Consider the following 23,239-nt stretch of genomic DNA (forward strand, 5'->3'; position numbering starts at 1 on the left):
GCGAATCTAAGGGATGAGAAAAAGCGTTTATTTCGGGCTGAAAAACACGTTTTGAAAACTGTGTTGTTCCTGCCCTATAAGTTACATGGGGGTTACTAAAGTTGCCAAAACATGTTTATTTCTGCTGAAAAACACGTTTTGACAATTTCTGTACACTGGGGTTAAGTGCTGACTCAATGTGCTCTTCTGAGCCAGGCAGTTACACAGCGATTCTAAGGGCTGACAAAACGCGTTTATTTCGGGCTGAAAAACACGTTTTGAAAACTGTGTTGTTCCTGCCCTATAAGTTACATGGTGGTGACCAAAGTTGCCAAAACATGTTTATTTCTGCTGAAAAACACGTTTTGACAATTTCTGAGCACTGGGGTTAAGGGCTGACTCAGTGTGCTCTTCTGAGCCAGGCAGTTACACTGCGAATCTAAGGGCTGAGAAAAAGCGTTTATTTCGGGCTGAAAAACACGTTTTGAAAACTGTGTTGTTCCTACCCTATAAGTTACATGGGGGTTACCAAAGTTGCCAAAACATGTTTATTTCTGCTGAAAAACACGTTTTGACAATTTCTGTACACTGGGGTTAAGGGCTGACTCAATGTGCTCTTCTGAGCCAGGCAGTTACACAGCGATTCTAAGGGCTGACAAAACGCGTTTATTTCGGGCTGAAAAACACGTTTTGAAAACTGTGTTGTTCCTGCCCTATAAGTTACATGGTGGTGACCAAAGTTGCCAAAACATGTTTATTTCTGCTGAAAAACACGTTTTGACAATTTCTGAGCACTGGGGTTAAGGGCTGACTCAATGTGCTCTTCTGAGCCAGGCAGTTACACTGCGAATCTAAGGGATGAGAAAAAGCGTTTATTTCGGGCTGAAAAACACGTTTTGAAAACTGTGTTGTTCCTGCCCTATAAGTTACATGGGGGTTACCAAAGTTGCCAAAACATGTTTATTTCTGCTGAAAAACACGTTTTGACAATTTCTGTACACTGGGGTTAAGGGCTGACTCAATGTGCTCTTCTGAGCCAGGCAGTTACACTGCGTATCTAAGGGCTGAGAAAAAGCGTTTATTTCGGGCTGAAAAACACGTTTTGAAAACTGTGCTGTTCCTGCCCTGTAAGTTACATGGTGGTGACCAAAGTTGCCAAAACGTGTTTATTTCTGCTGAAAAACACATTTTGACAATTTCTGTACACTGGGGTTAAGTGCTGACTCAATGTGCTCTTCTGAGCCAGGCAGTTACACAGCGATTCTAAGGGCTGACAAAACGCGTTTATTTCGGGCTGAAAAACACGTTTTGAAAACTGTGTTGTTCCTGCCCTATAAGTTACATGGTGGTGACCAAAGTTGCCAAAACATGTTTATTTCTGCTGAAAAACACATTTTGACAATTTCTGAGCACTGGGGTTAAGGGCTGACTCAGTGTGCTCTTCTGAGCCAGGCAGTTACACTGCGAATCTAAGGGCTGAGAAAAAGCGTTTATTTCGGGCTGAAAAACACGTTTTGAAAACTGTGTTGTTCCTACCCTATAAGTTACATGGGGGTTACCAAAGTTGCCAAAACATGTTTATTTCTGCTGAAAAACACGTTTTGACAATTTCTGTACACTGGGGTTAAGGGCTGACTCAATGTGCTCTTCTGAGCCAGGCAGTTACACAGCGATTCTAAGGGCTGACAAAACGCGTTTATTTCGGGCTGAAAAACACGTTTTGAAAACTGTGCTATTCCTGCCCTATAAGTTACATGGTGGTGACCAGAGTTGCCAAAACGTCTTTATTTCTGCTGAAAAACACGTTTTGACAATTTCTGAGCACTGGGGTTAAGGGCTAACTCAATGTGCTCTTCTGAGCCAGGCAGTTACACGGCGATTCTAAAGGCTGACAAAAAGCGTTTATTTCGGGCTGAAAAACACGTTTTGAAAACTGTGTTGTTCCTGCCCTATAAGTTACATGGTGGTGACCAAAGTTGCCAAAACATGTTTATTTCTGCTGAAAAACACGTTTTGACAATTTCTGAGCACTGGGGTTAAGGGCTGACTCAATGTGCTCTTCTGAGCCAGGCAGTTACACAGCGATTCTAAGGGCTGACAAAACGCGTTTATTTCGGGCTGAAAAACACGTTTTGAAAACTGTGCTGTTCCTGCCCTATAAGTTACATGGTGGTGACCAAAGTTGCCAAAAAGTCTTTATTTCTGCTGAAAAACACGTTTTGACAATTTCTGAGCACTGGGGTTAAGGGCTGACTCAATGTGCTCTTCTGAGCCAGGCAGTTACACTGCGAATCTAAGGGCTGAGAAAAAGCGTTTATTTCGGGCTGAAAAACACGTTTTGAAAACTGTGTTGTTCCTGCCCTATAAGTTACACGGGGGTTACCAAAGTTGCCAAAACATGTTTATTTCTGCTGAAAAACACGTTTTGATAATTTCTGAGCACTGGGGTTAAGGGCTGACTCAATGTGCTCTTCTGAGCCAGGCAGTTACACTGCGAATCTAAGGGCTGAGAAAAAGCGTTTATTTCGGGCTGAAAAACACGTTTTGAAAACTGTGTTGTTCCTACCCTATAAGTTACATGGGGGTTACCAAAGTTGCCAAAACATGTTTATTTCTGCTGAAAAACACGTTTTGACAATTTCTGTACACTGGGGTTAAGGGCTGACTCAATGTGCTCTTCTGAGCCAGGCAGTTACACTGCGAATCTAAGGGCTGAGAAAAAGCGTTTATTTCGGGCTGAAAAACACGTTTTGAAAACTGTGCTGTTCCTGCCCTGTAAGTTACATGGTGGTGACCAAAGTTGCCAAAACGTGTTTATTTCTGCTGAAAAACACATTTTGACAATTTCTGTACACGGGGGTTAAGTGCTGACTCAATGTGCTCTTCTGAGCCAGGCAGTTACACAGCGATTCTAAGGGCTGACAAAACGCGTTTATTTCGGGCTGAAAAACACGTTTTGAAAACTGTGTTGTTCCTGCCCTATATGTTACATGGTGGTGACCAAAGTTGCCAAAACATGTTTATTTCTGCTGAAAAACACGTTTTGACAATTTCTGAGCACTGGGGTTAAGGGCTGACTCAGTGTGCTCTTCTAGAGCCAGGCAGTTACACTGCGAATCTAAGGGCTGAGAAAAAGCGTTTATTTCGGGCTGAAAAACACGTTTTGAAAACTGTGTTGTTCCTACCCTATAAGTTACATGGGGGTTACCAAAGTTGCCAAAACATGTTTATTTCTGCTGAAAAACACGTTTTGACAATTTCTGTACACTGGGGTTAAGGGCGCACTCAGTGTGCTCTTCTGAGCCAGGCAGTTACACTGCGAATCTAAGGGCTGAGAAAAAGCGTTTATTTCGGGCTGAAAAACACGTTTTGAAAACTGTGCTGTTCCTGCCCTATAAGTTACATGGTGGTGACCAAAGTTGCCAAAACGTCTTTATTTCTGCTGAAAAACACGTTTTGACAATTTCTGAGCACTGGGGTTAAGGGCTGACTCAATGTGCTCTTCTGAGCCAGGCAGTTACACTGCGAATCTAAGGGATGAGAAAAAGCGTTTATTTCGGGCTGAAAAACACGTTTTGAAAACTGTGTTGTTCCTGCCCTATAAGTTACATGGGGGTTACTAAAGTTGCCAAAACATGTTTATTTCTGCTGAAAAACACGTTTTGACAATTTCTGTACACTGGGGTTAAGTGCTGACTCAATGTGCTCTTCTGAGCCAGGCAGTTACACAGCGATTCTAAGGGCTGACAAAACGCGTTTATTTCGGGCTGAAAAACACGTTTTGAAAACTGTGTTGTTCCTGCCCTATAAGTTACATGGTGGTGACCAAAGTTGCCAAAACATGTTTATTTCTGCTGAAAAACACGTTTTGACAATTTCTGAGCACTGGGGTTAAGGGCTGACTCAGTGTGCTCTTCTGAGCCAGGCAGTTACACTGCGAATCTAAGGGCTGAGAAAAAGCGTTTATTTCGGGCTGAAAAACACGTTTTGAAAACTGTGTTGTTCCTACCCTATAAGTTACATGGGGGTTACCAAAGTTGCCAAAACATGTTTATTTCTGCTGAAAAACACGTTTTGACAATTTCTGTACACTGGGGTTAAGGGCTGACTCAATGTGCTCTTCTGAGCCAGGCAGTTACACAGCGATTCTAAGGGCTGACAAAACGCGTTTATTTCGGGCTGAAAAACACGTTTTGAAAACTGTGTTGTTCCTGCCCTATAAGTTACATGGTGGTGACCAAAGTTGCCAAAACATGTTTATTTCTGCTGAAAAACACGTTTTGACAATTTCTGAGCACTGGGGTTAAGGGCTGACTCAATGTGCTCTTCTGAGCCAGGCAGTTACACTGCGAATCTAAGGGATGAGAAAAAGCGTTTATTTCGGGCTGAAAAACACGTTTTGAAAACTGTGTTGTTCCTGCCCTATAAGTTACATGGGGGTTACCAAAGTTGCCAAAACATGTTTATTTCTGCTGAAAAACACGTTTTGACAATTTCTGTACACTGGGGTTAAGGGCTGACTCAATGTGCTCTTCTGAGCCAGGCAGTTACACTGCGTATCTAAGGGCTGAGAAAAAGCGTTTATTTCGGGCTGAAAAACACGTTTTGAAAACTGTGCTGTTCCTGCCCTGTAAGTTACATGGTGGTGACCAAAGTTGCCAAAACGTGTTTATTTCTGCTGAAAAACACATTTTGACAATTTCTGTACACTGGGGTTAAGTGCTGACTCAATGTGCTCTTCTGAGCCAGGCAGTTACACAGCGATTCTAAGGGCTGACAAAACGCGTTTATTTCGGGCTGAAAAACACGTTTTGAAAACTGTGTTGTTCCTGCCCTATAAGTTACATGGTGGTGACCAAAGTTGCCAAAACATGTTTATTTCTGCTGAAAAACACATTTTGACAATTTCTGAGCACTGGGGTTAAGGGCTGACTCAGTGTGCTCTTCTGAGCCAGGCAGTTACACTGCGAATCTAAGGGCTGAGAAAAAGCGTTTATTTCGGGCTGAAAAACACGTTTTGAAAACTGTGTTGTTCCTACCCTATAAGTTACATGGGGGTTACCAAAGTTGCCAAAACATGTTTATTTCTGCTGAAAAACACGTTTTGACAATTTCTGTACACTGGGGTTAAGGGCTGACTCAATGTGCTCTTCTGAGCCAGGCAGTTACACAGCGATTCTAAGGGCTGACAAAACGCGTTTATTTCGGGCTGAAAAACACGTTTTGAAAACTGTGCTATTCCTGCCCTATAAGTTACATGGTGGTGACCAGAGTTGCCAAAACGTCTTTATTTCTGCTGAAAAACACGTTTTGACAATTTCTGAGCACTGGGGTTAAGGGCTAACTCAATGTGCTCTTCTGAGCCAGGCAGTTACACGGCGATTCTAAAGGCTGACAAAACGCGTTTATTTCGGGCTGAAAAACACGTTTTGAAAACTGTGTTGTTCCTGCCCTATAAGTTACATGGTGGTGACCAAAGTTGCCAAAACATGTTTATTTCTGCTGAAAAACACGTTTTGACAATTTCTGAGCACTGGGGTTAAGGGCTGACTCAATGTGCTCTTCTGAGCCAGGCAGTTACACAGCGATTCTAAGGGCTGACAAAACGCGTTTATTTCGGGCTGAAAAACACGTTTTGAAAACTGTGCTGTTCCTGCCCTATAAGTTACATGGTGGTGACCAAAGTTGCCAAAAAGTCTTTATTTCTGCTGAAAAACACGTTTTGACAATTTCTGAGCACTGGGGTTAAGGGCTGACTCAATGTGCTCTTCTGAGCCAGGCAGTTACACTGCGAATCTAAGGGCTGAGAAAAAGCGTTTATTTCGGGCTGAAAAACACGTTTTGAAAACTGTGTTGTTCCTGCCCTATAAGTTACACGGGGGTTACCAAAGTTGCCAAAACATGTTTATTTCTGCTGAAAAACACGTTTTGATAATTTCTGAGCACTGGGGTTAAGGGCTGACTCAATGTGCTCTTCTGAGCCAGGCAGTTACACTGCGAATCTAAGGGCTGAGAAAAAGCGTTTATTTCGGGCTGAAAAACACGTTTTGAAAACTGTGTTGTTCCTACCCTATAAGTTACATGGGGGTTACCAAAGTTGCCAAAACATGTTTATTTCTGCTGAAAAACACGTTTTGACAATTTCTGTACACTGGGGTTAAGGGCTGACTCAATGTGCTCTTCTGAGCCAGGCAGTTACACAGCGATTCTAAGGGCTGACAAAACGCGTTTATTTCGGGCCGAAAAACACGTTTTGAAAACTGTGTTGTTCCTGCCCTATAAGTTACATGGGGGTTACCAAAGTTGCCAAAACATGTTTATTTCTGCTGAAAAACACGTTTTGACAATTTCTGTACACTGGGGTTAAGGGCTGACTCAATGTGCTCTTCTGAGCCAGGCAGTTACACTGCGATTCTAAGGGCTGACAAAACGCGTTTATTTCGGGCTGAAAAACACGTTTTGAAAACTGTGCTGTTCCTGCCCTATAAGTTACATGGTGGTGACCAAAGTTGCCAAAACGTCTTTATTTCTGCTGAAAAACACGTTTTGACAATTTCTGAGCACTGGGGTTAAGGGCTGACTCAATGTGCTCTTCTGAGCCAGGCAGTTACACTGCGAATCTAAGGGCTGAGAAAAAGCGTTTATTTCGGGCTGAAAAACACGTTTTGAAAACTGTGTTGTTCCTACCCTATAAGTTACATGGGGGTTACCAAAGTTGCCAAAACATGTTAATTTCTGCTGAAAAACACGTTTTGACAATTTCTGTACACTGGGGTTAAGGGCTGACTCAATGTGCTCTTCTGAGCCAGGCAGTTACACAGCGATTCTAAGGGCTGACAAAACGCGTTTATTTCGGGCTGAAAAACACGTTTTGAAAACTGTGTTGTTCCTGCCCTAAAAGTTACATGGTGGTTACCAAAGTTGCCAAAACGTGTTTATTTCTGCTGAAAAACACGATTTGACAATTTCTGCACACTGGGGTTAAGGGCTGACTCAATGTGCTCTTCTGAGCCAGGCAGTTACACTGCGAATCTAAGGGCTGAGAAAAAGCGTTTATTTCGGGCTGAAAAACACGTTTTGAAAACTGTGCTGTTCCTGCCCTATAAGTTACATGGTGGTGACCAAAGTTGCCAAAACATGTTTATTTCTGCTGAAAAACACGTTTTGACAATTTCTGAGCACTGGGGTTAAGGGCTGACTCAGTGTGCTCTTCTGAGCCAGGCAGTTACACTGCGAATCTAAGGGCTGAGAAAAAGCGTTTATTTCGGGCTGAAAAACACGTTTTGAAAACTGTGTTGTTCCTACCCTATAAGTTACATGGGGGTTACCAAAGTTGCCAAAACATGTTTATTTCTGCTGAAAAACACGTTTTGACAATTTCTGTACACTGGGGTTAAGGGCTGACTCAATGTGCTCTTCTGAGCCAGGCAGTTACACAGCGATTCTAAGGGCTGACAAAACGCGTTTATTTCGGGCTGAAAAACACGTTTTGAAAACTGTGTTGTTCCTGCCCTAAAAGTTACATGGTGGTTACCAAAGTTGCCAAAACGTGTTTATTTCTGCTGAAAAACACGATTTGACAATTTCTGCACACTGGGGTTAAGGGCTGACTCAATGTGCTCTTCTGAGCCAGGCAGTTACACTGCGAATCTAAGGGCTGAGAAAAAGCGTTTATTTCGGGCTGAAAAACACGTTTTGAAAACTGTGCTGTTCCTGCCCTATAAGTTACATGGTGGTGACCAAAGTTGCCAAAACGTCTTTATTTCTGCTGAAAAACACGTTTTGACAATTTCTGAGCACTGGGGTTAAGGGCGGACTCAATGTGCTCTTCTGAGCCAGGCAGTTACACAGCGATTCTAAGGGCTGACAAAACGCGTTTATTTCGGGCTGAAAAACACGTTTTGAAAACTGTGTTGTTCCTGCCCTATAAGTTACATGGTGGTGACCAAAGTTGCCAAAACATGTTTATTTCTGCTGAAAAACACGTTTTGACAATTACTGAGGACTGGGGTTAAGGGCTGACTCAGTGTGCTCTTCTGAGCCAGGCAGTTACACTGCGAATCTAAGGGCTGAGAAAAAGCGTTTATTTCGGGCTGAAAAACACGTTTTGAAAACTGTGTTGTTCCTACCCTATAAGTTACATGGGGGTTACCAAAGTTGCCAAAACATGTTTATTTCTGCTGAAAAACACGTTTTGACAATTTCTGTACACTGGGGTTAAGGGCTGACTCAATGTGCTCTTCTGAGCCAGGCAGTTACACAGCGATTCTAAGGGCTGACAAAACGCGTTTATTTCGGGCTGAAAAACACGTTTTGAAAACTGTGCTGTTCCTGCCCTATAAGTTACATGGTGGTGACCAGAGTTGCCAAAACGTCTTTATTTCTGCTGAAAAACACGTTTTGACAATTTCTGAGCACTGGGGTTAAGGGCTGACTCAATGTGCTCTTCTGAGCCAGGCAGTTACACAGCGATTCTAAGGGCTGACAAAACGCGTTTATTTCGGGCTGAAAAACACGTTTTGAAAACTGTGTTGTTCCTGCCCTAAAAGTTACATGGTGGTTACCAAAGTTGCCAAAACGTGTTTATTTCTGCTGAAAAACACGATTTGACAATTTCTGCACACTGGGGTTAAGGGCTGACTCAATGTGCTCTTCTGAGCCAGGCAGTTACACTGCGAATCTAAGGGCTGAGAAAAAGCGTTTATTTCGGGCTGAAAAACACGTTTTGAAAACTGTGCTGTTCCTGCCCTATAAGTTACATGGTGGTGACCAAAGTTGCCAAAACATGTTTATTTCTGCTGAAAAACACGTTTTGACAATTTCTGAGCACTGGGGTTAAGGGCTGACTCAGTGTGCTCTTCTGAGCCAGGCAGTTACACTGCGAATCTAAGGGCTGAGAAAAAGCGTTTATTTCGGGCTGAAAAACACGTTTTGAAAACTGTGTTGTTCCTACCCTATAAGTTACATGGGGGTTACCAAAGTTGCCAAAACATGTTTATTTCTGCTGAAAAACACGTTTTGACAATTTCTGTACACTGGGGTTAAGGGCTGACTCAATGTGCTCTTCTGAGCCAGGCAGTTACACAGCGATTCTAAGGGCTGACAAAACGCGTTTATTTCGGGCTGAAAAACACGTTTTGAAAACTGTGTTGTTCCTGCCCTAAAAGTTACATGGTGGTTACCAAAGTTGCCAAAACGTGTTTATTTCTGCTGAAAAACACGATTTGACAATTTCTGCACACTGGGGTTAAGGGCTGACTCAATGTGCTCTTCTGAGCCAGGCAGTTACACTGCGAATCTAAGGGCTGAGAAAAAGCGTTTATTTCGGGCTGAAAAACACGTTTTGAAAACTGTGCTGTTCCTGCCCTATAAGTTACATGGTGGTGACCAAAGTTGCCAAAACGTCTTTATTTCTGCTGAAAAACACGTTTTGACAATTTCTGAGCACTGGGGTTAAGGGCGGACTCAATGTGCTCTTCTGAGCCAGGCAGTTACACAGCGATTCTAAGGGCTGACAAAACGCGTTTATTTCGGGCTGAAAAACACGTTTTGAAAACTGTGTTGTTCCTGCCCTATAAGTTACATGGTGGTGACCAAAGTTGCCAAAACATGTTTATTTCTGCTGAAAAACACGTTTTGACAATTTCTGAGGACTGGGGTTAAGGGCTGACTCAGTGTGCTCTTCTGAGCCAGGCAGTTACACTGCGAATCTAAGGGCTGAGAAAAAGCGTTTATTTCGGGCTGAAAAACACGTTTTGAAAACTGTGTTGTTCCTACCCTATAAGTTACATGGGGGTTACCAAAGTTGCCAAAACATGTTTATTTCTGCTGAAAAACACGTTTTGACAATTTCTGTACACTGGGGTTAAGGGCTGACTCAATGTGCTCTTCTGAGCCAGGCAGTTACACAGCGATTCTAAGGGCTGACAAAACGCGTTTATTTCGGGCTGAAAAACACGTTTTGAAAACTGTGCTGTTCCTGCCCTATAAGTTACATGGTGGTGACCAGAGTTGCCAAAACGTCTTTATTTCTGCTGAAAAACACGTTTTGACAATTTCTGAGCACTGGGGTTAAGGGCTGACTCAATGTGCTCTTCTGAGCCAGGCAGTTACACAGCGATTCTAAAGGCTGACAAAACGCGTTTATTTCGGGCTGAAAAACACGTTTTGAAAACTGTGTTGTTCCTGCCTATAAGTTACATGGTGGTGACCAAAGTTGCCAAAACATGTTTATTTCTGCTGAAAAACACGTTTTGACAATTTCTGAGCACTGGGGTTAAGGGCTGACTCAATGTGCTCTTCTGAGCCAGGCAGTTACACTGCGAATCTAAGGGCTGACAAAACGCGTTTATTTCGGGCTGAAAAACACGTTTTGAAAACTGTGCTGTTCCTGCCCTATAAGTTACATGGTGGTGACCAGAGTTGCCAAAACGTCTTTATTTCTGCTGAAAAACACGTTTTGACAATTTCTGAGCACTGGGGTTAAGGGCTAACTCAATGTGCTCTTCTGAGCCAGGCAGTTACACGGCGATTCTAAAGGCTGACAAAACGCGTTTATTTCGGGCTGAAAAACACGTTTTGAAAACTGTGTTGTTCCTGCCCTATAAGTTACATGGTGGTGACCAAAGTTGCCAAAACATGTTTATTTCTGCTGAAAAACACGTTTTGACAATTTCTGAGCACTGGGGTTAAGGGCTGACTCAATGTGCTCTTCTGAGCCAGGCAGTTACACAGCGATTCTAAGGGCTGACAAAACGCGTTTATTTCGGGCTGAAAAACACGTTTTGAAAACTGTGCTGTTCCTGCCCTATAAGTTACATGGTGGTGACCAAAGTTGCCAAAAAGTCTTTATTTCTGCTGAAAAACACGTTTTGACAATTTCTGAGCACTGGGGTTAAGGGCTGACTCAATGTGCTCTTCTGAGCCAGGCAGTTACACTGCGAATCTAAGGGCTGAGAAAAAGCGTTTATTTCGGGCTGAAAAACACGTTTTGAAAACTGTGTTGTTCCTGCCCTATAAGTTACACGGGGGTTACCAAAGTTGCCAAAACATGTTTATTTCTGCTGAAAAACACGTTTTGACAATTTCTGAGCACTGGGGTTAAGGGCTGACTCAATGTGCTCTTCTGAGCCAGGCAGTTACACTGCGAATCTAAGGGCTGAGAAAAAGCGTTTATTTCGGGCTGAAAAACACGTTTTGAAAACTGTGTTGTTCCTACCCTATAAGTTACATGGGGGTTACCAAAGTTGCCAAAACATGTTTATTTCTGCTGAAAAACACGTTTTGACAATTTCTGTACACTGGGGTTAAGGGCTGACTCAATGTGCTCTTCTGAGCCAGGCAGTTACACAGCGATTCTAAGGGCTGACAAAACGCGTTTATTTCGGGCCGAAAAACACGTTTTGAAAACTGTGTTGTTCCTGCCCTATAAGTTACATGGGGGTTACCAAAGTTGCCAAAACATGTTTATTTCTGCTGAAAAACACGTTTTGACAATTTCTGTACACTGGGGTTAAGGGCTGACTCAATGTGCTCTTCTGAGCCAGGCAGTTACACTGCGATTCTAAGGGCTGACAAAACGCGTTTATTTCGGGCTGAAAAACACGTTTTGAAAACTGTGCTGTTCCTGCCCTATAAGTTACATGGTGGTGACCAAAGTTGCCAAAAAGTCTTTATTTCTGCTGAAAAACACGTTTTGACAATTTCTGAGCACTGGGGTTAAGGGCTGACTCAATGTGCTCTTCTGAGCCAGGCAGTTACACTGCGAATCTAAGGGCTGAGAAAAAGCGTTTATTTCGGGCTGAAAAACACGTTTTGAAAACTGTGTTGTTCCTACCCTATAAGTTACATGGGGGTTACCAAAGTTGCCAAAACATGTTAATTTCTGCTGAAAAACACGTTTTGACAATTTCTGTACACTGGGGTTAAGGGCTGACTCAATGTGCTCTTCTGAGCCAGGCAGTTACACAGCGATTCTAAGGGCTGACAAAACGTGTTTATTTCGGGCTGAAAAACACGTTTTGAAAACTGTGTTGTTCCTGCCCTAAAAGTTACATGGTGGTTACCAAAGTTGCCAAAACGTGTTTATTTCTGCTGAAAAACACGATTTGACAATTTCTGCACACTGGGGTTAAGGGCTGACTCAATGTGCTCTTCTGAGCCAGGCAGTTACACTGCGAATCTAAGGGCTGAGAAAAAGCGTTTATTTCGGGCTGAAAAACACGTTTTGAAAACTGTGTTGTTCCTACCCTATAAGTTAAATGGGGGTTACCAAAGTTGCCAAAACATGTTTATTTCTGCTGAAAAACACGTTTTGACAATTTCTGTACACTGGGGTTAAGGGCTGACTCAATGTGCTCTTCTGAGCCAGGCAGTTACACAGCGATTCTAAGGGCTGACAAAACGCATTTATTTCGGGCTGAAAAGCACGTTTTGAAAACTGTGTTGTTCCTGCCCTAAAAGTTACATGGTGGTTACCAAAGTTGCCAAAACGTGTTTATTTCTGCTGAAAAACACGATTTGACAATTTCTGCACACTGGGGTTAAGGGCTGACTCAATGTGCTCTTCTGAGCCAGGCAGTTACACTGCGAATCTAAGGGCTGAGAAAAAGCGTTTATTTCGGGCTGAAAAACACGTTTTGAAAACTGTGCTGTTCCTGCCCTATAAGTTACATGGTGGTGACCAAAGTTGCCAAAACGTCTTTATTTCTGCTGAAAAACACGTTTTGACAATTTCTGAGCACTGGGGTTAAGGGCTGACTCAATGTGCTCTTCTGAGCCAGGCAGTTACACTGCGAATCTAAGGGATGAGAAAAAGCGTTTATTTCGGGCTGAAAAACACGTTTTGAAAACTGTGTTGTTCCTGCCCTATAAGTTACATGGGGGTTACCAAAGTTGCCAAAACATGTTTATTTCTGCTGAAAAACACGTTTTGACAATTTCTGTACACTGGGGTTAAGGGCTGACTCAATGTGCTCTTCTGAGCCAGGCAGTTACACTGCGAATCTAAGGGCTGAGAAAAAGCGTTTATTTCGGGCTGAAAAACACGTTTTGAAAACTGTGCTGTTCCTGCCCTGTAAGTTACATGGTGGTGACCAAAGTTGCCAAAACGTGTTTATTTCTGCTGAAAAACACATTTTGACAATTTCTGTACACTGGGGTTAAGTGCTGACTCAATGTGCTCTTCTGAGCCAGGCAGTTACACAGCGATTCTAAGGGCTGACAAAACGCGTTTATTTCGGGCTGAAAAACACGTTTTGAAAACTGTGTTGTTCCTGCCCTATAAGTTACATGGTGGTGACCAAAGTTGCCAAAACATGTTTATTTCTGCTGAAAAACACGTTTTGACAATTTCTGAGCACTGGGGTTAAGGGCTGACTCAGTGTGCTCTTCTGAGCCAGGCAGTTACACTGCGAATCTAAGGGCTGAGAAAAAGCGTTTATTTCGGGCTGAAAAACACGTTTTGAAAACTGTGTTGTTCCTACCCTATAAGTTACATGGGGGTTACCAAAGTTGCCAAAACATGTTTATTTCTGCTGAAAAACACGTTTTGACAATTTCTGTACACTGGGGTTAAGGGCTGACTCAATGTGCTCTTCTGAGCCAGGCAGTTACACAGCGATTCTAAGGGCTGACAAAACGCGTTTATTTCGGGCTGAAAAACACGTTTTGAAAACTGTGCTGTTCCTGCCCTATAAGTTACATGGTGGTGACCAGAGTTGCCAAAACGTCTTTATTTCTGCTGAAAAACACGTTTTGACAATTTCTGAGCACTGGGGTTAAGGGCTGACTCAATGTGCTCTTCTGAGCCAGGCAGTTACACAGCGATTCTAAAGGCTGACAAAACGCGTTTATTTCGGGCTGAAAAACACGTTTTGAAAACTGTGTTGTTCCTGCACTATAAGTTACATGGTGGTGACCAAAGTTGCCAAAACATGTTTATTTCTGCTGAAAAACACGTTTTGACAATTTCTGAGCACTGGGGTTAAGGGCTGACTCAATGTGCTCTTCTGATCCAGGCAGTTACACTGCGAATCTAAGGGCTGAGAAAAAGCGTTTATTTCGGGCTGAAAAACACGTTTTGAAAACTGTGTTGTTCCTGCCCTATAAGTTACATGGGGGTTACCAAAGTTGCCAAAACATGTTTATTTCTGCTGAAAAACACGTTTTGACAATTTCTGTACACTGGGGTTAAGGGCTGACTCAATGTGCTCTTCTGAGCCAGGCAGTTACACAGCGATTCTAAGGGCTGACAAAACGCGTTTATTTCGGGCTGAAAAACACGTTTTGAAAACTGTGCTGTTCCTGCCCTATAAGTTACATGGTGGTGACCAAAGTTGCCAAAACGTGTTTATTTCTGCTGAAAAACACGTTTTGACAATTTCTGAGCACTGGGGTTAAGGGCTGACTCAGTGTGCTCTTCTGAGCCAGGCAGTTACATTGCGAATCTAAGGGCTGAGAAAAAGCGTTTATTTCGGGCTGAAAAACACGTTTTGAAAACTGTGTTGTTCCTGCCCTATAAGTTACATGGGGGTTAACAAAGTTGCCAAAACATGTTTATTTCTGCTGAAAAACACGTTTTGACAATTTCTGTACAATGGGGTTAAGGGCTGACTCAATGTGCTCTTCTGAGCCAGGCAGTTACACAGCGATTCTAAGGGCTGACAAAACGCGTTTATTTCGGGCTGAAAAACACGTTTTGAAAACTGTGTTGTTCCTGCCCTATAAGTTACATGGTGGTGACCAAAGTTGCCAAAACGTCTTTATTTCTGCTGAAAAACACGTTTTGACAATTTCTGAGCACTGGGGTTAAGGGCTGACTCAATGTGCTCTTCTGAGCCAGGCAGTTACACTGCGAATCTAAGGGCTGAGAAAAAGCGTTTATTTTGGGCTGAAAAACACGTTTTGAAAACTGTGTTGTTCCTACCCTATAAGTTACATGGGGGTTACCAAAGTTGCCAAAACATGTTTATTTCTGCTGAAAAACACGTTTTGACAATTTCTGTACACTGGGGTTAAGGGCTGACTCAATGTGCTCTTCTGAGCCAGGCAGTTACACAGCGATTCTAAGGGCTGACAAAACGCGTTTATTTCGGGCTGAAAAACACGTTTTGAAAACTGTGTTGTTCCTGCCCTAAAAGTTACATGGTGGTTACCAAAGTTGCCAAAACGTGTTTATTTCTGCTGAAAAACACGATTTGACAATTTCTGCACACTGGGGTTAAGGGCTGACTCAATGTGCTCTTCTGAGCCAGGCAGTTACACTGCGAATCTAAGGGCTGAGAAAAAGCGTTTATTTCGGGCTGAAAAACACGTTTTGAAAACTGTGTTGTTCCTGCCCTATAAGTTACATGGTGGTGACCAAAGTTGCCAAAACGTCTTTATTTCTGCTGAAAAACACGTTTTGACAATTTCTGAGCACTGGGGTTAAGGGCTGACTCAATGTGCTCTTCTGAGCCAGGCAGTTACACTGCGAATCTAAGGGCTGAGAAAAAGCGTTTATTTCGGGCTGAAAAACACGTTTTGAAAACTGTGTTGTTCCTACCCTATAAGTTACATGGGGGTTACCAAAGTTGCCAAAACATGTTTATTTCAGCTGAAAAACACGTTTTGACAATTTCTGTACACTGGGGTTAAGGGCTGACTCAATGTGCTCTTCTGAGCCAGGCAGTTACACAGCGATTCTAAGGGCTGACAAAACGCGTTTATTTCGGGCCGAAAAACACGTTTTGAAAACTGTGTTGTTCCTGCCCTATAAGTTACATGGGGGTTACCAAAGTTGCCAAAACATGTTTATTTCTGCTGAAAAACACGTTTTGACAATTTCTGTACACTGGGGTTAAGGGCTGACTCAATGTGCTCTTCTGAGCCAGGCAGTTACACTGCGATTCTAAGGGCTGACAAAACGCGTTTATTTCGGGCTGAAAAACACGTTTTGAAAACTGTGCTGTTCCTGCCCTATAAGTTACATGGTGGTGACCAAAGTTGCCAAAACGTCTTTATTTCTGCTGAAAAACACGTTTTGACAATTTCTGAGCACTGGGGTTAAGGGCTGACTCAATGTGCTCTTCTGAGCCAGGCAGTTACACTGCGAATCTAAGGGCTGAGAAAAAGCGTTTATTTCGGGCTGAAAAACACGTTTTGAAAACTGTGTTGTTCCTACCTTATAAGTTACATGGGGGTTACCAAAGTTGCCAAAACATGTTAATTTCTGCTGAAAAACACGTTTTGACAATTTCTGTACACTGGGGTTAAGGGCTGACTCAATGTGCTCTTCTGAGCCAGGCAGTTACACAGCGATTCTAAGGGCTGACAAAACGCGTTTATTTCGGGCTGAAAAACACGTTTTGAAAACTGTGCTGTTCCTGCCCTATAAGTTACATGGTGGTGACCAAAGTTGCCAAAACGTCTTTATTTCTGCTGAAAAACACGTTTTGACAATTTCTGAGCACTGGGGTTAAGGGCTGACTCAATGTGCTCTTCTGAGCCAGGCAGTTACACTGCGAATCTAAGGGCTGAGAAAAAGCGTTTATTTCGGGCTGAAAAACACGTTTTGAAAACTGTGTTGTTCCTGCCCTATAAGTTACATGGGGGTTACCAAAGTTGCCAAAACATGTTTATTTCTGCTGAAAAACACGTTTTGACAATTTCTGTACACTGGGGTTAAGGGCTGACTCAATGTGCTCTTCTGAGCCAGGCAGTTACACAGCGATTCTAAGGGCTGACAAAACGCGTTTATTTCGGGCTGAAAAACACGTTTTGAAAACTGTGCTGTTCCTGCCCTATAAGTTACATGGTGGTGACCAAAGTTGCCAAAACGTGTTTATTTCTGCTGAAAAACACGTTTTGACAATTTCTGAGCACTGGGGTTAAGGGCTGTCTCAGTGTGCTCTTCTGAGCCAGGCAGTTACATTGCGAATCTAAGGGCTGAGAAAAAGCGTTTATTTCGGGCTGAAAAACACGTTTTTGAAAACTGTGTTGTTCCTGCCCTATAAGTTACATGGGGGTTAACAAAGTTGCCAAAACATGTTTATTTCTGCTGAAAAACACGTTTTGACAATTTCTGTACACTGGGGTTAAGGGCTGACTCAATGTGCTCTTCTGAGCCAGGCAGTTACACAGCGATTCTAAGGGCTGACAAAACGCGTTTATTTCGGGCTGAAAAACACGTTTTGAAAACTGTGTTGTTCCTGCCCTATAAGTTACATGGTGGTGACCAAAGTTGCCAAAACGTCTTTATTTCTGCTGAAAAACACGTTTTGACAATTTCTGAGCACTGGGGTTAAGGGCTGACTCAATGTGCTCTTCTGAGCCAGGCAGTTACACTGCGAATCTAAGGGCTGAGAAAAAGCGTTTATTTTGGGCTGAAAAACACGTTTTGAAAACTGTGTTGTTCCTACCCTATAAGTTACATGGGGGTTACCAAAGTTGCCAAAACATGTTTATTTCTGCTGAAAAACACGTTTTGACAATTTCTGTACACTGGGGTTAAGGGCTGACTCAATGTGCTCTTCTGAGCCAGGCAGTTACACAGCGATTCTAAGGGCTGACAAAACGCGTTTATTTCGGGCTGAAAAACACGTTTTGAAAACTGTGTTGTTCCTGCCCTAAAAGTTACATGGTGGTTACCAAAGTTGCCAAAACGTGTTTATTTCTGCTGAAAAACACGATTTGACAATTTCTGCACACTGGGGTTAAGGGCTGACTCAATGTGCTCTTCTGAGCCAGGCAGTTACACTGCGAATCTAAGGGCTGAGAAAAAGCGTTTATTTCGGGCTGAAAAACACGTTTTGAAAACTGTGCTGTTCCTGCCCTATAAGTTACATGGTGGTGACCAAAGTTGCCAAAATGTCTTTATTTCTGCTGAAAAACACGTTTTGACAATTTCTGAGCACTGGGGTTAAGGGCTGACACAATGTGCTCTTCTGAGCCAGGCAGTTACACTGCGAATCTAAGGGATGAGAAAAAGCGTTTATTTCGGGCTGAAAAACACGTTTTGAAAACTGTGTTGTTCCTGCCCTATAAGTTACATGGGGGTTACCAAAGTTGCCAAAACATGTTTATTTCTGCTGAAAAACACGTTTTGACAATTTCTGTACACTGGGGTTAAGGGCTGACTCAATGTGCTCTTCTGAGCCAGGCAGTTACACTGCGAATCTAAGGGCTGAGAAAAAGCGTTTATTTCGGGCTGAAAAACACGTTTTGAAAACTGTGTTGTTCCTGCCCTATAAGTTACATGGGGGTTAACAAAGTTGCCAAAACATGTTTATTTCTGCTGAAAAACACGTTTTGACAATTTCTGTACAATGGGGTTAAGGGCTGACTCAATGTGCTCTTCTGAGCCAGGCAGTTACACAGCGATTCTAAGGGCTGACAAAACGCGTTTATTTCGGGCTGAAAAACACGTTTTGAAAACTGTGTTGTTCCTGCCCTATAAGTTACATGGTGGTGACCAAAGTTGCCAAAACGTCTTTATTTCTGCTGAAAAACACGTTTTGACAATTTCTGAGCACTGGGGTTAAGGGCTGACTCAATGTGCTCTTCTGAGCCAGGCAGTTACACTGCGAATCTAAGGGCTGAGAAAAAGCGTTTATTTTGGGCTGAAAAACACGTTTTGAAAACTGTGTTGTTCCTACCCTATAAGTTACATGGGGGTTACCAAAGTTGCCAAAACATGTTTATTTCTGCTGAAAAACACGTTTTGACAATTTCTGTACACTGGGGTTAAGGGCTGACTCAATGTGCTCTTCTGAGCCAGGCAGTTACACAGCGATTCTAAGGGCTGACAAAACGCGTTTATTTCGGGCTGAAAAACACGTTTTGAAAACTGTGTTGTTCCTGCCCTAAAAGTTACATGGTGGTTACCAAAGTTGCCAAAACGTGTTTATTTCTGCTGAAAAACACGATTTGACAATTTCTGCACACTGGGGTTAAGGGCTGACTCAATGTGCTCTTCTGAGCCAGGCAGTTACACTGCGAATCTAAGGGCTGAGAAAAAGCGTTTATTTCGGGCTGAAAAACACGTTTTGAAAACTGTGTTGTTCCTGCCCTATAAGTTACATGGTGGTGACCAAAGTTGCCAAAACGTCTTTATTTCTGCTGAAAAACACGTTTTGACAATTTCTGAGCACTGGGGTTAAGGGCTGACTCAATGTGCTCTTCTGAGCCAGGCAGTTACACTGCGAATCTAAGGGCTGAGAAAAAGCGTTTATTTCGGGCTGAAAAACACGTTTTGAAAACTGTGTTGTTCCTACCCTATAAGTTACATGGGGGTTACCAAAGTTGCCAAAACATGTTTATTTCAGCTGAAAAACACGTTTTGACAATTTCTGTACACTGGGGTTAAGGGCTGACTCAATGTGCTCTTCTGAGCCAGGCAGTTACACAGCGATTCTAAGGGCTGACAAAACGCGTTTATTTCGGGCCGAAAAACACGTTTTGAAAACTGTGTTGTTCCTGCCCTATAAGTTACATGGGGGTTACCAAAGTTGCCAAAACATGTTTATTTCTGCTGAAAAACACGTTTTGACAATTTCTGTACACTGGGGTTAAGGGCTGACTCAATGTGCTCTTCTGAGCCAGGCAGTTACACTGCGATTCTAAGGGCTGACAAAACGCGTTTATTTCGGGCTGAAAAACACGTTTTGAAAACTGTGCTGTTCCTGCCCTATAAGTTACATGGTGGTGACCAAAGTTGCCAAAACGTCTTTATTTCTGCTGAAAAACACGTTTTGACAATTTCTGAGCACTGGGGTTAAGGGCTGACTCAATGTGCTCTTCTGAGCCAGGCAGTTACACTGCGAATCTAAGGGCTGAGAAAAAGCGTTTATTTCGGGCTGAAAAACACGTTTTGAAAACTGTGTTGTTCCTGCCCTATAAGTTACATGGGGGTTACCAAAGTTGCCAAAACATGTTTATTTCTGCTGAAAAACACGTTTTGACAATTTCTGTACACTGGGGTTAAGGGCTGACTCAATGTGCTCTTCTGAGCCAGGCAGTTACACAGCGATTCTAAGGGCTGACAAAACGCGTTTATTTCGGGCTGAAAAACACGTTTTGAAAACTGTGCTGTTCCTGCCCTATAAGTTACATGGTGGTGACCAAAGTTGCCAAAACGTGTTTATTTCTGCTGAAAAACACGTTTTGACAATTTCTGAGCACTGGGGTTAAGGGCTGTCTCAGTGTGCTCTTCTGAGCCAGGCAGTTACATTGCGAATCTAAGGGCTGAGAAAAAGCGTTTATTTCGGGCTGAAAAACACGTTTTGAAAACTGTGTTGTTCCTGCCCTATAAGTTACATGGGGGTTAACAAAGTTGCCAAAACATGTTTATTTCTGCTGAAAAACACGTTTTGACAATTTCTGTACACTGGGGTTAAGGGCTGACTCAATGTGCTCTTCTGAGCCAGGCAGTTACACAGCGATTCTAAGGGCTGACAAAACGCGTTTATTTCGGGCTGAAAAACACGTTTTGAAAACTGTGTTGTTCCTGCCCTATAAGTTACATGGTGGTGACCAAAGTTGCCAAAACGTCTTTATTTCTGCTGAAAAACACGTTTTGACAATTTCTGAGCACTGGGGTTAAGGGCTGACTCAATGTGCTCTTCTGAGCCAGGCAGTTACACTGCGAATCTAAGGGCTGAGAAAAAGCGTTTATTTCGGGCTGAAAAACACGTTTTGAAAACTGTGTTGTTCCTGCCCTATAAGTTACATGGTGGTGACCAAAGTTGCCAAAACGTCTTTATTTCTGCTGAAAAACACGTTTTGACAATTTCTGAGCACTGGGGTTAAGGGCTGACTCAATGTGCTCTTCTGAGCCAGGCAGTTACACTGCGAATCTAAGGGCTGAGAAAAAGCGTTTATTTCGGGCTGAAAAACACGTTTTGAAAACTGTGTTGTTCCTACCTTATAAGTTACATGGGGGTTACCAAAGTTGCCAAAACATGTTAATTTCTGCTGAAAAACACGTTTTGACAATTTCTGTACACTGGGGTTAAGGGCTGACTCAATGTGCTCTTCTGAGCCAGGCAGTTACACAGCGATTCTAAGGGCTGACAAAACGCGTTTATTTCGGGCTGAAAAACACGTTTTGAAAACTGTGTTGTTCCTGCCCTATAAGTTACATGGTGGTGACCAAAGTTGCCAAAACATGTTTATTTCTGCTGAAAAACACGTTTTGACAATTTCTGAGCACTGGGGTTAAGGGCTGACTCAATGTGCTCTTCTGAGCCAGGCAGTTACACTGCGAATCTAAGGGCTGAGAAAAAGCGTTTATTTCGGGCTGAAAAACACGTTTTGAAAACTGTGTTGTTCCTGCCCTATAAGTTACATGGGGGTTACCAAAGTTGCCAAAACATGTTTATTTCTGCTGAAAAACACGTTTTGACAATTTCTGTACACTGGGGTTAAGGGCTGACTCAATGTGCTCTTCTGAGCCAGGCAGTTACACAGCGATTCTAAGGGCTGACAAAACGCGTTTATTTCGGGCTGAAAAACACGTTTTGAAAACTGTGCTGTTCCTGCCCTATAAGTTACATGGTGGTGACCAAAGTTGCCAAAACGTGTTTATTTCTGCTGAAAAACACGTTTTGACAATTTCTGAGCACTGGGGTTAAGGGCTGTCTCAGTGTGCTCTTCTGAGCCAGGCAGTTACATTGCGAATCTAAGGGCTGAGAAAAAGCGTTTATTTCGGGCTGAAAAACACGTTTTGAAAACTGTGTTGTTCCTGCCCTATAAGTTACATGGGGGTTAACAAAGTTGCCAAAACATGTTTATTTCTGCTGAAAAACACGTTTTGACAATTTCTGTACACTGGGGTTAAGGGCTGACTCAATGTGCTCTTCTGAGCCAGGCAGTTACACAGCGATTCTAAGGGCTGACAAAACGCGTTTATTTCGGGCTGAAAAACACGTTTTGAAAACTGTGTTGTTCCTGCCCTATAAGTTACATGGTGGTGACCAAAGTTGCCAAAACGTCTTTATTTCTGCTGAAAAACACGTTTTGACAATTTCTGAGCACTGGGGTTAAGGGCTGACTCAATGTGCTCTTCTGAGCCAGGCAGTTACACTGCGAATCTAAGGGCTGAGAAAAAGCTTTTATTTTGGGCTGAAAAACACGTTTTGAAAACTGTGTTGTTCCTACCCTATAAGTTACATGGGGGTTACCAAAGTTGCCAAAACATGTTTATTTCTGCTGAAAAACACGTTTTGACAATTTCTGTACACTGGGGTTAAGGGCTGACTCAATGTGCTCTTCTGAGCCAGGCAGTTACACAGCGATTCTAAGGGCTGACAAAACGCGTTTATTTCGGGCTGAAAAACACGTTTTGAAAACTGTGTTGTTCCTGCCCTAAAAGTTACATGGTGGTTACCAAAGTTGCCAAAACGTGTTTATTTCTGCTGAAAAACACGATTTGACAATTTCTGCACACTGGGGTTAAGGGCTGACTCAATGTGCTCTTCTGAGCCAGGCAGTTACACTGCGAATCTAAGGGCTGAGAAAAAGCGTTTATTTCGGGCTGAAAAACACGTTTTGAAAACTGTGCTGTTCCTGCCCTATAAGTTACATGGTGGTGACCAAAGTTGCCAAAATGTCTTTATTTCTGCTGAAAAACACGTTTTGACAATTTCTGAGCACTGGGGTTAAGGGCTGACACAATGTGCTCTTCTGAGCCAGGCAGTTACACTGCGAATCTAAGGGATGAGAAAAAGCGTTTATTTCGGGCTGAAAAACACGTTTTGAAAACTGTGTTGTTCCTGCCCTATAAGTTACATGGGGGTTACCAAAGTTGCCAAAACATGTTTATTTCTGCTGAAAAACACGTTTTGACAATTTCTGTACACTGGGGTTAAGGGCTGACTCAATGTGCTCTTCTGAGCCAGGCAGTTACACTGCGAATCTAAGGGCTGAGAAAAAGCGTTTATTTCGGGCTGAAAAACACGTTTTGAAAACTGTGTTGTTCCTGCCCTATAAGTTACATGGGGGTTAACAAAGTTGCCAAAACATGTTTATTTCTGCTGAAAAACACGTTTTGACAATTTCTGTACAATGGGGTTAAGGGCTGACTCAATGTGCTCTTCTGAGCCAGGCAGTTACACAGCGATTCTAAGGGCTGACAAAACGCGTTTATTTCGGGCTGAAAAACACGTTTTGAAAACTGTGTTGTTCCTGCCCTATAAGTTACATGGTGGTGACCAAAGTTGCCAAAACGTCTTTATTTCTGCTGAAAAACACGTTTTGACAATTTCTGAGCACTGGGGTTAAG

Source organism: Atractosteus spatula, chromosome 8 (assembly GCF_055471065.1).
Source record: "Atractosteus spatula isolate fAtrSpa1 chromosome 8, fAtrSpa1.hap1, whole genome shotgun sequence".
NCBI classification, from domain to species: Eukaryota; Metazoa; Chordata; class Actinopteri; order Semionotiformes; family Lepisosteidae; genus Atractosteus; species Atractosteus spatula.